General features: G+C 40.4%; 1 protein-coding gene across 2 annotated transcripts in view; it reads right to left on the bottom strand.

Moving 5' to 3' along the window:
• LOC126291734 (uncharacterized) overlaps positions 1-13,696 on the bottom strand; it is a 33,742-nt gene extending 20,046 nt beyond the window's left edge. Inside the window, exons 1-2 of one of the 2 annotated variants that reach the window (XM_049985405.1) lie at positions 13,567-13,696; positions 13,121-13,355 (exon numbers count right to left, since the gene is read on the bottom strand). The gene's annotated coding sequence lies outside the window, so the exon portion shown is untranslated. The remainder of the gene's footprint in view (positions 1-13,120; positions 13,356-13,566) is intronic. The other variant, XM_049985406.1, reaches the window with a different exon arrangement.
• Between the last annotated feature and the right edge of the window lie 1,598 nt (positions 13,697-15,294).

Here is a 15,294-nt window from a genome sequence, read left to right as displayed (position 1 = left end):
GAGCCCAGAAATGGGGAATGAATATTGGTCCCAGAGAGGCGTCTGAGGTTGGCCCACGTGACAGAGGCAGGGATGGAACTGTTAAAAGAACTAGTGGATGAAATCTGGCTAGCTCTTTTGCTATCCCGAAGAACGCGACAACTTTTTGCACATCTGTTTACAATTAATGCAATTTGCCATCACAGGATGACAGTTAAATCTACGGAGAGCACATCTCCTTGCGCGAATTGTATCGCGGCATGCCTCAGTTCACCAAGGGACTGGGACACGATGTGGTAAAGACGAAGTGCGAGAAATGGAACGTTCTGCAGGAGAAAGGATAACATTGGAGATATAGTCTGTGACGAAGCAAGCTGGGGTATTTTTTCTTCTCTTCTTGTTTTGCCATCTGCCTGCTTAAATTCATTTTGTTAATTTTAACTGTTTACCATTAGCATACGCAAGTATAATCTGCATTTACACAAGAGAAAAATCAGTCCTCAGTTTTAAAGTAAATAACACCAGATCTAATTTTGTGCCTCGTTTTATGTGTATAATTGATTTTCTAATTTATTTCAACTATTGCTAGTTAGTATCTTTTATTATAGGGTGAAATCAGTAACTGTTTTGTAACTTGAATTCTACTGTTTACATATAAAGAAATATAAATTCTGTACTAGTTACAAACATTTGGACGAACAACTAATAGTATTCTTAAAGTATTTATTTGGCTCTCTTTGAAAAGATGTTGGCAAAGCCAGCCCTTAATCAATTCCGAAGTAACTAACTGTTTTGTGAAAAGTATTGTTTGCATAACTATATTTGTTGATTTCACAATTTAAACAAAAAATTGAGCTAACTCTTGCAGTAGACGAAACTGTTGAAAAGACACAATTTTTTGTTGTATTCAGTTAATATAATGAGTTAAGCTTTAATTGTCATTTTTGTAAATTAAACAACAAACTATGTGAAGTTTTAGCACCTATTATTGTGAGGATATATAAGGGCCCAATTTTGGTCACGAGACAGTCATTCCATGGCTGAGTTTCAGACGAGAAACCTGTGGTGATTACAACATCAAAAACCTGTGGTGATTACAGCATCAACGATGCTTCAAATTAACTGTGGAATAAGTGTTAAGCAATTAGGCCACGTGTAAAAACAATGACAATGTCTGCACCTTACGTACCTTTCTATTCTTCAAGAACTGTGAACTTTATGGTTAGGCTTTTACTGCTTGTACATGGTCAATGGGAAACTATTGTAGCAGAATGTGCACCTGTCGGCTACATTATTTACTGTAGTCAGTGTAGAAATTATGACCCCCATTTTTCAGCCAGTGTAGCAACGCAGTACGTCAACACCGAGGACAATTGACTAACGAAGAAAATAAAAGCAAGCTGAACTGCTACAATTCCACCTGGTCATCACAACTTGGGAAATCTTGTCGTTCAAAGGTTGCAGGTAGGATTAAAGCTGCCAGTCAGCCTTAGTAAGCTGCCATTTTGGTGCGCATGCAGATGGTGTAGGAGTCAGCAACCGGAGAGCTTACGGGAAATGGTCGCTCAAGTAGGTGTCAGAAAGAACGGACCATTCAAGACAATGGACAAGCTGGGCAGTGCAAAAGAATGTATCCAAATGGGAATAGGTGTGCAAGGAGTCTGAAAGGAAAGTGGGTGCTCCAGTGTTAAGGCAGAAGAAGTTGTTGGTTAAGAAGGTGCTAAAAGCAGCTGTAAATCCTCCATGTGGGACTAAGGCCGCTAACGTTCCATTAGAGGGCAGTCACGAGAAGGAAGAGGGTAGGGGTGTCAGCTCGGCATCTGCCGAGCGACAGCCGGTGTAGAGTTGCATCGGCTTGCTCGTGCGGTCGGTCCGTGAAGTCCAATGTTGAAAAATGGTCGGTGGTGCGCACCAGCGAGACAGATGCTGGCCGGGCTAAATACCACGGGGTCTTCAAGTTGGCGAAGGATAAGCATGTTTGCCTTTTGTGGGACTGGGACTTCTTTGAGTATTTCTGGTTGGAGGAAGACTCACACGTTGTTTGGCTGGAGGTATGGAGGAAGTCTTCATTGGAGTACTCCTCCTGCCCTTTCCAGCCTACTGGTTGTGTAGCTGGTGGCTTTGCTCCTCGAGGCGAGAGTTTGACGGTTTGTTGCACAGCGGCACAGGGGGATGGCGATGCTACCTCGACACTGGGCGATTTCACATCATCAGACCTGAATTTGATATCGCACACCTGCGTGGCCACATCCTTCTTGGAGTGAAGGGTAACAAGGACAGAATTATAGGTGCCAGACGGGAGAATGCGGGGCTTGCGACTAGCCAGTAACTTGCGAATCACTGGGTGAGGCAATTTTTCCTTTACCCAAATCTCTTAGACAGCCCGCTCATCAAGATAAACAGGCCGCCATCACAGTTGATACAATGGTGAGAAGGAGGTGGACAATTGCCCTAGTATGCATCCCTACCACAGGTTACACATTTGGTTGAGTGTCGACAAGATGTTCTAGTGAGGCTGAAATGATGACACTGGTAGCAGTACATCAGGTTTGGAATGTACGGCTGGACTGTGACAATTTCATAGCCTGCTTTGATCTTGGACGGAAGCACCACTCTATCAAAGGTGAGAAAGATAGTGCGGGTGGGCACTAAAGAGGTATCTTCCTTTTTCTTTACACGATGCATGGCAACGGCCCCTCGATCAGAGAGGTAAGACTGTATTTCGGCCTCTGTTAGAACGTCGAGCAGTCTGGTGTAAATTACACCACGAGAAGAATTGGAAATTCTATGAGCCTCAACACAAACAGGGTAGCCGTGGAGAAGTGAGGCAGCAAGCAGTTGTGCTTCAGAATCAGAAGCAGTCTCCAAAAGCAAAGTTCCATTCCATAAACGAGACCAGAATTTCACAGGGCGAGCAATTGAATCAACACTTTTCTGAATAATAAATGGATTTACCGTGGCAAATGACTTACCTTTTTCGGTACGCGAGACCACAAGGAACTGTGGTGCAGCGGGAAGGGTCTTTAGCCTAATTACGTTCACATTTTGTAGACGTCGATTGGGAAGACGATTGACTCATCGCAAGGAAATCCCCTACGATTACCAGCATCTCCGATGGCGCGGTCCATCCAATTGGGGCTCCCTTCACAAGGGGGCGCACCCGCCTTACATGATCGTTCACACCTCCCAAACACCTGACAGAGGGACCAATCAGCAATTTGGGAAGATTACAGTTCAAGCAATCACCCCTCCCTGGGCCTGGCCTGTGCCAAGGGATACATCCGAGCCCTACCTGTCAACCCGGGGCTGGGAATTACGCGTTACCCAGTCATCTGTTACGCATCAGACGCGTGGGCCAGCCTTCGGGAGTGCAAAAGGAGGAAGAAGAAAAGAAGAGGATTCTCAAATGCCGAAGCAGAGGAACTAAAGGAGAAGAGAAACAAGGAAAGGAAAAGGGAGCAAAGAACAAAGGTAAGTCTGTCCGTACGTCAGAGACAAAACGCAGAACATTCCCAATAATATCCCAGATGTGTTCCCCGAGGGAGGGGGAAAAGAATAGCAAGAGGATAGACATGCAGCATGGAAGGGAAAAAAATGCTGCAATGGCTGGGGCCCAGTGGTAACCAAGCACGAACCAGCCAGTGAGTGGCAAGCCCCTGGGGAGAGATGTAAAGGTGTGGACCGTGCACTGTCAGACCTTCGCCTTACACCTTTTTCTAACATATAATAAAAATCTGCCTTTGCACCTGCGAACCTGCCTGGTTCCAATCTTCTCAGGCTAAAATTGACTGGAAGGCCCGGCACTGTGTTTATGTGATGTACCATATTATGTGCCATTGTGGTCAGCATTTGTGCTGAACTGCCTCCTCTTTCTCTGAAATTTTCTAGAAGTTGTTACCATTTTGGGTCGAGCCCACAGAATGTCATTGGTGATACTGTATGTGCACAGAAAATCTGCCATTACAAAATGTCCAATGAGAAGTATTACGAAAACTGAAATTCACATTCTCGATGCAGCTGCCATATTGTTATCAGCTGTTTTATTTGCTGCCATGAGGCGAACTAATTAACTGTCTTTGACTGACATCTCTCTCTACAGGTAATGTGCTTACATCAGACCCAGTGTCTAGAAGATAAGAACAAAGTCTTCTCATCTCTTATATGAAGTTTTCATAATAAAGGCAGAAAGGAAGTGTTTGTTCTTACACTCCCCATGTTATTGACATGACAGGGCGGGTGTAACTGGATAGTAGAATACACTTGGCAGCATGTGCTGCAGGATCCTCCAATCCAGTGGTCTTCCTGGCCTCAATTTGTCTCTGCAGCCTGTCTAGTTATTCCTTTAATTTCTAAAAATTTTACAGTTGTGTGTGCCTGTTGACCCTTGAGAACTGCCACCTCCTGATCCTCTTCAGATTTCGCTACCGCTTCTGTGATGCACAGAGCACTTGCTGTCGCCGTTGTTGCATAAACCCTATCAGCCAGTTGAAGAACAGTGGTCATGTCACATCCACACTTTTAGTTATCGCTGCTCTTGCCGCCTTGGGAAGCAGTGATGTGCAAATGTACCGAAGGATAGCATCCAAACTTTCTGCCTCCATCACTATCTCCCGTAACTGCCGACAAAATTCTGAAGGGATCTGTCACCTTGTCACTTGCTGTTTTACACGTGGTGTATCTATTTATCTAACGGTTGACTAAGTCTGCTTATCAAAATCTTCTTCAGATTTGCATATTGCTGTGTTGTTGGTGCATGCTTAATTTGCTCTTCTACTAATGCCGGTGCTATGGTGTCCATATTGTTGACTGCTATTATGAACTTTCCTTGATAGTTTTTAAATCTTTTTTTAATTTTAGTATGAATAAATGCCAACTCTAACATAAAAAACCGGAGTTCCGATTTATCAGGCAGAAACTGAGGCATGCGCATCTTTATACGGCCACCAGATGAATCACTGTTTTCATAGTTTCGTCAGTGTCTGTTTCAGTGAAACATTTCCATGCCACACTATTTCATTCTATAAGTCTTGTATCTGCCTGTGCAGCGTACTCTGTAGTTGCGCTAAGTGTCTTGTAAGGCTTCTGTCATCTGTTGTATGCATTGGCATCACCTCGCATTGTTCTGAATCTGGGGTCACCACTTTACGGCCGTTATGTAACATCATATTAAATAATAGCTTCTTATACACAAATGCGAGTGACAGCTTGCAGCCAACATCATTAATTCTATTGACAATAAGATTGAGAAAGGGACAACAGTGCTGACAGAGAAAGCAACAGAATCTGTAGGGAAGTTGGGCAAGCGAAAGCTAAGTAACTTAAGTAACACAATGGTATGCAAAGCACAGAAGGATGGACACAATGTCAAGTGGTACAGGATTCAAACATCTGCAGCAAACCAGGTAAGTAAAAGGAACACAAATATTTCACTGTTAAAAATGAAAAATGTGTTGCCTGATGGCAATTTCAGTGGTGTTATGAACAATGCAAGAAAATGCCACCTCTGGAAGATGTTCACAGCTATTATTGAACAGAAATGGAATTACGTGCTAGCAAGAAAACTCTGATAGAGATTTCTCCATCTATGGGACTATTTTATTTTGTAAGGGACCAAAGTACAGAATGACTGAGTCATTAAAAGCAGACAAGAGACTACACTATACTTAGAAAAAAGCATACTAAACTATACTTTTTACGAAAATAGACACATTACAATGAAAGTGTCCAGTAGTTTATTTGGACACATCACAGATTCCTACACACCATGGTGTGAATACTACATGTTGCAAAGTAATACTCCGGGAAAAGTACTGTCAAACAACAGTGCCAAACAACATTTCATTGTTGTGAATGCAAACTTTGGACTATCACGTAGAAATCGACAGAAAAAAATTAAAAATGCTTGAGAAAAGGAAAGCCAAATTTCTGGCATTAATTAAACACCAAACCCTCCATTTTATTCCACTGGCAAAATCTGGAGAGCCTTCCTGCGGCCAACATACCATTTACACCTAAATCTTATAAAAATGGTATGGAATCTTGCAAAGAGTAAGATCTGTAGCCTTAAGACATCATCAAGCATCTTTCTATAAGCCAAAAAATAATTGCTGATACTTTTAATGCTGGTAAATTGCATGTCAGCTAGCCTAGTGAAAACCCTTCTATGTATGGAACACTACCTCTGCCACTTGCACAACAATTTCCCCACTTTTATAATGATCAAGCAACTTGTCAGTGGGCACAAGACACAGAACCTCCATCCAATTTTTTATATTTTTTTATTTTATTTACCAGGGAAAAAATCTATGTGGCCACTAGGAACCTACACCAGAACCCCAGCATTACTGGTCAAAAATGTTATCCACTATAGCATGCAATCAGTTTTCTATGGCAACATTAATATTAGGATATACAGGGTGTTCCAAACAGGACTTGGTAAAACTTTAAAAATCCATAAAAATTTATTGAAAGAAGATATACAACTGGGTTTAGTGTTTTTTTGTAGAGAAACACATCATGGGTTGTTCATATATAAAAAAATCTAATCCATTGACCTGGAAAGCGATCACTGAGAAAAATCCCTGATGTCCGACAGTCGTGGGGTGGGACATCATCCAGCAGGAAGTAAACATTTCGTTCTCAGCCATATTCATCAGTCTGTAGTATTAAAAATTGTTTAACATATCCAGGTGCACTATCCCATTGATAGTTCTCTCACAGAAAAAAAAGGAGCCATACACTTTGTTCTTCCTGAATGCACAAAAAAACTTTCAGTTTACGGCTATCATGAACATGTTTCAATGTTTGATGTGGATTTCCAATGTCCCAAATCCTATAATTATGTATCAACCTTGCCACTTAAGTGAAAAGTTGACTCATCAGAAGATTATTTTGTTCAAGAAATGTTTATCCTCATGTAATCCATTTAACATAGGGCCTATCTGCACAAAAGTTCTTGCGAGCAATTTTATCAGTGGTCATTTATTGCTTGTACGATAGTCAACCTGTTGGGTTACAAATGCAAACTGTTTCTCACCACACACCAAATAGCCATACATGGGATTTGCAGTTAGTGAGATGCACGCCGGGGCAATTTCATAAGCCTATTGATGAATAGCTGTCTCACTCACTCAACAACACCATCAGATGTGCTTGGACATCCGGATGAGACTACATGAGACAAAACTTGATGTATTTCCCTACAAATTGACACTACAATACTGTCAATTAATTTATATGAATTTTCAAAGTTGTAAAGTCCCTTTTTAAACACTCTGAACTATTGTTGCATTAGAAAACAAGAAAGTTGCAAATTGTGCAGAAAAAGTATGTGATGGCTACTGGAGGAGAGATGCTTTAATGGACAAGGAAACTGAAAATATAAGAACATCAGTCAGCGTTTTCATCAGAACTGAAACAGTAGACAATCGAAATTACAGCTGCGGAAAATAGCAGTATTGTTAGGAAAGGTAGCTTTATGGATACTGAAACCAAAGTGTCGTGAGCAACCAAGTGAGATGTACTGCACATATTGTTTCTGTTCTTGGTCTATTGTTGTTGTGGTCTTCAGTCCTGAGACTGGTTTGATGCAGCTCTCCATGCTACTCTATCCTGTGCAAGCTTCTTCATCTCCCAGTACCTACTGCAACCTACATCCTTCTGAATCTGCTTAGTGTACTCATCTCTCGGTCTCCCTCTACGATTTTTACCCTCCACGCTGCCCTCCAATGCTAAATTTGTGATCCCTTGATGCCTCAAAACATGTCCTACCAACCTATCCCTTCTTCTTTTCAAGTTGTGCCACAAACTTCTCTTCTCCCCAATCCTATTCAATACCTCCTCATTAGTTACGTGATCTATCCACCTTATCTTCAGTATTCTTCTGTAGCACCACATTTCGAAAGCTTCTATTCTCTTCTTGTCCAAACTATGTATCGTCCATGTTTCACTTCCATACATGGCTACACTCCAAACAAATACTTTCAGAAACGACTTCCTGATACATAAATCTATATTCGATGTTAACAAATTTCTCTTCTTCAAAAACATTTTCCTTGCCATTGCCAGTCTACATTTTATATCCTCTCTACTTTGACCATCATCAGTTATTTTACTTCCTAAATAGCAAAACTCCTTTACTACTTTAAGTGTCTCATTTCCTAATCTAATTCCCTCAGCATCACCCGATTTAATTTTGACTACATTCCATTATCCTCGTTTTGCTTTTGTTAATGTTCATCTTATATCCTCCTTTCAAGACACTGTCCATTCCGTTCAACTGCTCTTCCAAGTCCTTTGCCGTCTCTGACAGAATTACAATGTCATCGGCGAACCTCAAAGTTTTTACTTCGTCTCCATGAATTTTAATACCTACTCCAAATTTTTCTTTTGTTTCCTTTACTGCTTGCTCAATATACAGATTGAATAACACCGGGGAGAGGCTACAACCCTGTCTCACTCCTTTCCCAACCACTGCTTCCCTTTCATGCCCCTCGACTCTTATGACTGCCATCTGGTTTCTGTACAAATTATAAATAGCCTTTCGCTCCCTGTATTTTACCCCTGCCACCTTTAGAATTTGAAAAAGAGTATTCCAGTTAACATTGTCAAAAGCTTTCTCTAAGTCTACAAATGCTAGAAACGTAGGTTTGCATTTTCTTAATCTTTCTTCTAAGGTAAGTCGTAAGGTCAGTATTGCCTCACGTGTTCCAACATTTCGACGGAATCCAAACTGATCCTCCCCGAGGTCTGCATCTACCAGTTTTTCCATTCGTCTGTAAAGAATTCGCGTTAGTATTTTGCAGCCGTGGCTTATTAAACTGATAGTTCGGTAATTTTCACATCTGTCAGCACCTGCTTTCTTTGGGATTGGAATTATTATATTCTTCTTGAAGTCTGAGGGTATTTCGCCTGTCTCATACATCTTGCTCACCAGCTGGTAGAGTTTTGTCAGGACTGGTTCTCCCAAGGCCGTCAGTAGTTCTAATGGAATGTTGTCTACTCCGGGGGCCTTGTTTCGACTCAGGTCTTTCAGTGCTCTGTCAAACTCTTCACACAGTATCGTATCTCCCATTTCGTCTTCATCTACATCCTCTTCCATTTCCATAATATTGTCCTCAAGTACATCGCCCTTGTATAAACCTTCTATATACTCCTTCCACCTTTCTGCCTTCCCTTCTTTGCTTAGAACTGGGCTGCCATCTGAGCTCTTGATATTCATACACATTGTTCTCTTCTCTCCAAAGGTCTCTTTAATTTTCCTGTAGGCAGTATCTATCTTACCCCTAGTGAGATAAGCTTCTACATCCTTACATTTGTCCTCTAGCCATCCCTGTTTAGCCATTTTGCACTTCCTGTCGATCTCATTTTTGAGACGTTTGTATTCCTTTTTGCCTGCTTCATTTACGGCATTTTTATATTTTCTCCTTTCATCAATTAAATTCAATATTTCTTCTGTTACCCAACGATTTCTAGCAGCCCTCGTCTTTGTACCTACTTTATCCTCTGCTGCCTTCACTACTTCATCCCTCAGAGCTACCCATTCTTCTTCTACTGTATTTCTTTCCCCTATTCCTGTCAATTGTCCCCTTATGCTCTCCCTGAAACTCTGTACAACCTCTGGTTCTTTCAGTTTATCCAGGTCCCATCTCCTTAATTTCCCACATTTTTGCAGTTTCTTCAATTTTAATCTACAGGTCATAACCAATAGATTGTGGTCAGAGTCCACATCTGCCCCTGGAAATGTCTTACATGGGCATTTTCATTCAGTTGCCTGTACACTGTACACATATGTAGCATGTGATTGCTCATAGCATTATACAAGTTCTGGTGTGTACGACATAACTATTTCCCCTACCTACTTCTCATGTGTAAACATGATGGTGCTGTCACGATGGCCAGGCGACCAGTTCATTCTGCTGGGTAAAACATGAGCAACAGCATAAAATAAAATAAATAGGTCACAACAAACATTTCTTCCAGACAACATTCCTGAGAACTATTTCTAATCATGAGCAGATGCCCAACATTAGGCTTCCTGAGCACTTCTCCAGGTCCGACACACATTTTCATTGATACTGATGTTTCCTCTTATTACATCGGTACACTATAAGCAGATCCTCTCCCATGAGGTATGTGGGCAATAGCTCCAGTATGGTTGATCCTGTCATAGTAAAATATAACAACTGATTCATGTTCACTGAAATGAAAGTGGAATCACTGAAATGCAATTATATGAACTGATGTTAAGGAAATCCCAATCACAAATTACTTTAGGCCACACGTTGTGATAAGGAAATGCGGAATGGAATCCCCAAGGTGCCACAAATCTTCATTTTCCATAAAATGTACATTATATCTTCAGGTTAAAGAAAAAATGAATAAGATGATGATAATGGTGGGCTGCAGCCAATGGGTGTGGATGTGTGTGAAAGAGGAGTCAGCACTTTTGAATGGATTAGGTCATGTCAATGCAATAATGGGAAAGAAAGAAAGAAATTGAGAGTTGAGTTAGGGAAGGAGGGAGTGAAGGAGGGAGGGGAAAGGTTCAGCAAGTTCCTGTTGCATACGAAGGCACAGGAAACAACATGGAAAAATATGTGAGCATGTCAGAGAACACTGTTGGGAAGAATGTGGGGCATGAGATGGATCTCCTTTGAAGGAGGAGTTCAAAACAGTACTCTCAGTTTATAAGTCATGGCTACAGTTCCCCGTGACTGAACGAGTTATTCTGTCTGGTGTCCTCCCTCATGGTCAAACGATCAAATCTGTTGTCTATTGTAAAACTGAAGATTGATTACACTTTGTTTATTGTTACAAAACTTCCAACACACTTCTTGACAATAACACAAAGCCACACCCAAGTGTGCTCACTGAAGGGGAGGTGACAAAACTTTGGTATTGAGTTCTTCCTCATTCACCATGCATCCCTGGTCTCACACCTTCCGACCTCCATCTCTTTGACCCACTCAAGGAAGGGAAGTTACTGAGACGCAGATTAGTAGAACAGTAATATGAAAGGATACAGGCTCTTCGACAAGGTATCACCATATAACTGACCAGGGCTTACACTGAAAAATAGGGCTTTCAACCTGAAAACTGGGTATTGTGTGAATGTGAAAAATTTCTTTTAACACCTAATATGTTGCCACCAGGGCATTAGTTATTGGATAAGCTCACATCTTCTGAGTGAAACTGGTTTAAATGTCAAAGTGAATGTGACCTGTGGCTGTTTTATTTGAATATAAATGTTAGTGTGTTTACTGAAGGCTTACAGAGTTAGTATGCCAAAAATTCACAATGGCAGCCAGTAGTTCCAAATGGTTCACCAACATGCCTTCAAGGGGCAACCCATGTACTGTCAAAACGAAGTTCATTTATCCTACATGTTTAAATATTTTTAATGCTTCTTAATTGACAATAGCTGTTAAACAAGCTATGTTTAGTGTGTGTGTATTTTCCTTTCTTGACAATGGTCTTTTAACTAAGAAATTTTATATTGTTATTCGACCTATAACCCATTGGTTAGTAATGACATCATTCCGTCAGAAGTGGGTGTAGCCTCCATTATATATAGTAAGACGTGCACTGTTTTCTCCAGTAGCGATTTACCACAAGACTGAGGTTCTTACTCATTGGCAATTCATCGTTTTATAGCTTTAAACTTTATTTATTTTCTTTAATGTATGTAGCACTCTAATTAAAGTTTTGTATACGAATTGTAGGTCTGAAGATGACCACAGCAGTGTTCGAAACCAGTCACCGTAATAGATAAATTTAGAGCAAGACTTTTTTATAGTAAATATTTGCAACACACTGATCACTGTTCACTCCCACAATATATTCAAAACAAATCTAGCCTATTTCATTGCGATTATCATCTTGGTGAAACCTTGTAATGACATACAATACAATATTTTATTTCCCAAAGTATTTTTGTGGCTGAATGAGTATTACACCTAGATAATGTGATAGCTACCGAGAATAAATACGATGACAATCATCTTATGCTTAAGACACAGTCTCCTTAAATTTTCTGACAGTTTATAACTCTCTTTTTGTGTAATGATTTTCCACGAAAATAAAATAAATGCAGGACTTCCATGGTTCATCTTTCATCAAAGGCACACTTTGTCTGTGCATGTACTAATATTTATGCCCATCAAATTTTATGAGCTTAGAACACGATTCTCTCAAGTATCGAGTTGTGTGAGAAATTTTGCACCTTTATGGAAAAAAAAACATCCCTTATATCGATCAAGCTTGCAGTCTTTATAAACATGTTAGCAGAAACCAAGATCACAAAATATGAGCTTACTATATCCACTATCTGAAGAGAAAAAACTGCTTTACCATTGTAGACATTTGGTATAGGCAAAACTTAACGATTCTGTGTGGAATTTCAAGCAAATATTGTAAGATAAATCATAAAACTTACAAAAAGAGCACCCTGCGAACTTTTATATTATATTATATTATATTGTCCAGTTTTGGAGTTTCACTATAATCACCCTTCAAACCTGGCGACACATCTTTTTTAAATGCCACTGCAACATCGTCATCTTTCACTAGTGAGGCTCCTGCACACAAAGTATTAAGATCGGTGCTCTAGAAACTTAATATAATTTTGACAGTTTAGATAACATTCATACAACAATTGAAAAAAAATCGATAGTGGGCAACAGAACAGATCTGAAACAAGATTACTTGACACACAATAACGCTACTACTAGTGCTACTTACATCATACAAAACATTGCAATGCTTTTATGACCATGAATACAAACACAAAATTAAAACAACTGTCATAAAATTCATGCTGTATGAATGTAAAAAGCTGTGATCAGCATTAGCTACTTAACTTTGAAATAAGATAAGGGTGACAGTGGGAGACAAGGCCAAATGTTATATTGCCATCAGTATTAATGAAGATCACACTGTAGTCGTTTAAAACAAATGACATTTCTTTAGTCTGAAGCGGGATAACAAATGTGTTATTGTTTCGACGCAGTTCGATGGATGTTAAATTTACTTAATTTCACCAGATAGCATGAACATCAATGGAATACCGGTACAATGAAATAACGCAACTTATTACTCAGGCAATACCATAAAAGCTTTTTGTTAGCACTGTTTCACTTACCGTAGGCTTGTTTACATGCTTGCAAAGAGACAGATACAGTTTCACAAGCAAGACAACTCTGAACTTATAACACTACGCATTGAATATTCCAACTCTCGTCGCTGAAGAAATCTGTACTTCCCACAGCGCACGAAACTCCGCCTTCTTTCATTTCGGCTTACTGCTGCCAACCGCACAATGTCACTCTCGGGCGGTGTTTTTAACACATCGTTTTCATGTTACCCAAAGGAGACGCCTGTGAAAGGCAAGATGAAGCAAGATAAAACATATTCCACCTTTGTTATGTAGGTGCTTCATATCAACACTGTGATTTAAGAAGCACTTTGGCGAAGGAAAGCAGGCTGTTTCTTCAAACCCCACTAAAAAAAGTTTGAGTTCTGAATGCCTCAAGATGTCACCTACAACATTCATAATGTAACTGGCTGTATAAAACGCAGACGTGAAACCTGTTACCGGTATGCCACTTGCAATGTTGATCCCCCTTACAACTTCAATTGATCACTGACACTTCAAGAATCACGCTTACGTCGCACACAAACAACAGTGACCTAGGTTCTTCGTCACCAATTTCGGCAGTTGTCGGCAAAGTTCGTTTCTCATCTTCGAGAAGTTGCTAAACTTCGATTCGATTCAACGGAGTCGATCTTGGGGTCGTGCAAATGTATCTATCGAAGCGCCAAGCGGTTCACAAGTTGTTTGCCTTTGACTGTAAAATACATTTTTCAGTCTGAACTGTGATGCCCCTAAACTATATCCCGTATAGCATAAGGTAATGCAATTATACTAACAAAATAACTTCCACTGTATCATTGGGGCTACGTAGGTACTTTTGTGTTCTGTCAGTCTTTTAGACACACAAATACATTCGTAAATTCTTCTACTGATTCGGGTAACATTAATAGTAACGATGTACACACGAGCCCTAAAATGAGTACGGTGTAACCGCTGAAATCAACTGATTAAATTTGGTACGAACTTAAATATTAGGCTACAGGCCAAAGTGCTACAGCAGCTTTTATTTGGCATTCACAACTTTGGCTTTGCCAACAAAGACTCTAGCGCTCGGGATAAGCGACGGATGAGTGTGTCTCCACAACAAAACGAATCTATTTTAACCAACCGTCAACAATACTCTGCACATTTTAGCGACTCACGGTACACACGGTCACTACCATTGCAAACAAGAGTTCTGTCTACAATGGCAGAAAAAAAATATTCCGTGGTGTATTAGCATCGTTTATAAGGCGCTATTTTTCGTAGAGTGTTCACATCGTCTTCTATATTATGTCTATGACGAGGACGATATTTCCAGTGTTAGCAAACGGAGAGAAATATGCAGCTGTCACTGGCGTTCGAGAACTGAACTGAATAACCTACTACAGGAGCTGAATATGTAAGACGATGGCTGGCTTAACTTCACTAAGCTACCATCCTCCAGTTTTGAAATTCCGGCCAATATAATAGCACTTTATCACTGCTCACCAAAAATGAGCTCTGACATTTGCTCCTGCGAAAAAAGCGTGAATCTAATGAAAGCGCCAAGCGCAAAATGTAGTCAATAAATATGACTATAATTAGGCTTAAAATTTAGGAACAATATTGTGCAGAAGAGGTAATCAGTGTGCTACTAGACGAGAGTACAGAACCAAAACATAAACGTGAGATATTGCCAGAGCGAAGAACATAAGGGGAATTTAACTTACGAAATAAGTTTGTAAATCAGAGCAGAACAATGTCCACAGCGTTTTGTAAAAGTACTACCGAAAATGGTAGCTGGACAATAGAGCAACCTGGTAATGACACAGCGATAACTATTACAGAAAACATACGCCTGTGTCAAGCAAAATATTCATGATTCGTCTGCCCGGCCAAGCGGTCGTTTATGTGTCACACCTCATTTTCCTAGTTGACCCTGGCGCCGACATGTCTGTCATACCTACATCGATGGCTCCCCCATAATTTCACCGACAAAGTCACTTCTGCGAGCTGTCAACGCATCAGCGTTACAAACCTCAGGCTCTGTCAAAGTTACGGTACACCTATCTCCTTCTGTGAGTTTCCCATGGACTTTCTTCATTGTAGACATCAATGAACCAATTCTCGGTATGGATGTTTTGTCCCATTACAAACTCTCTCTGAATGTGGTTCAGGGCTCAGTGTTACAGCATCCCACT

Source organism: Schistocerca gregaria, chromosome 9 (genome assembly GCF_023897955.1).
Source record: "Schistocerca gregaria isolate iqSchGreg1 chromosome 9, iqSchGreg1.2, whole genome shotgun sequence".
Classification (NCBI taxonomy): Eukaryota; Metazoa; Arthropoda; class Insecta; order Orthoptera; family Acrididae; genus Schistocerca; species Schistocerca gregaria.
Note: the sequence above shows the minus strand (reverse complement) of the source record. Positions and strands in the feature narration are given on the sequence as shown.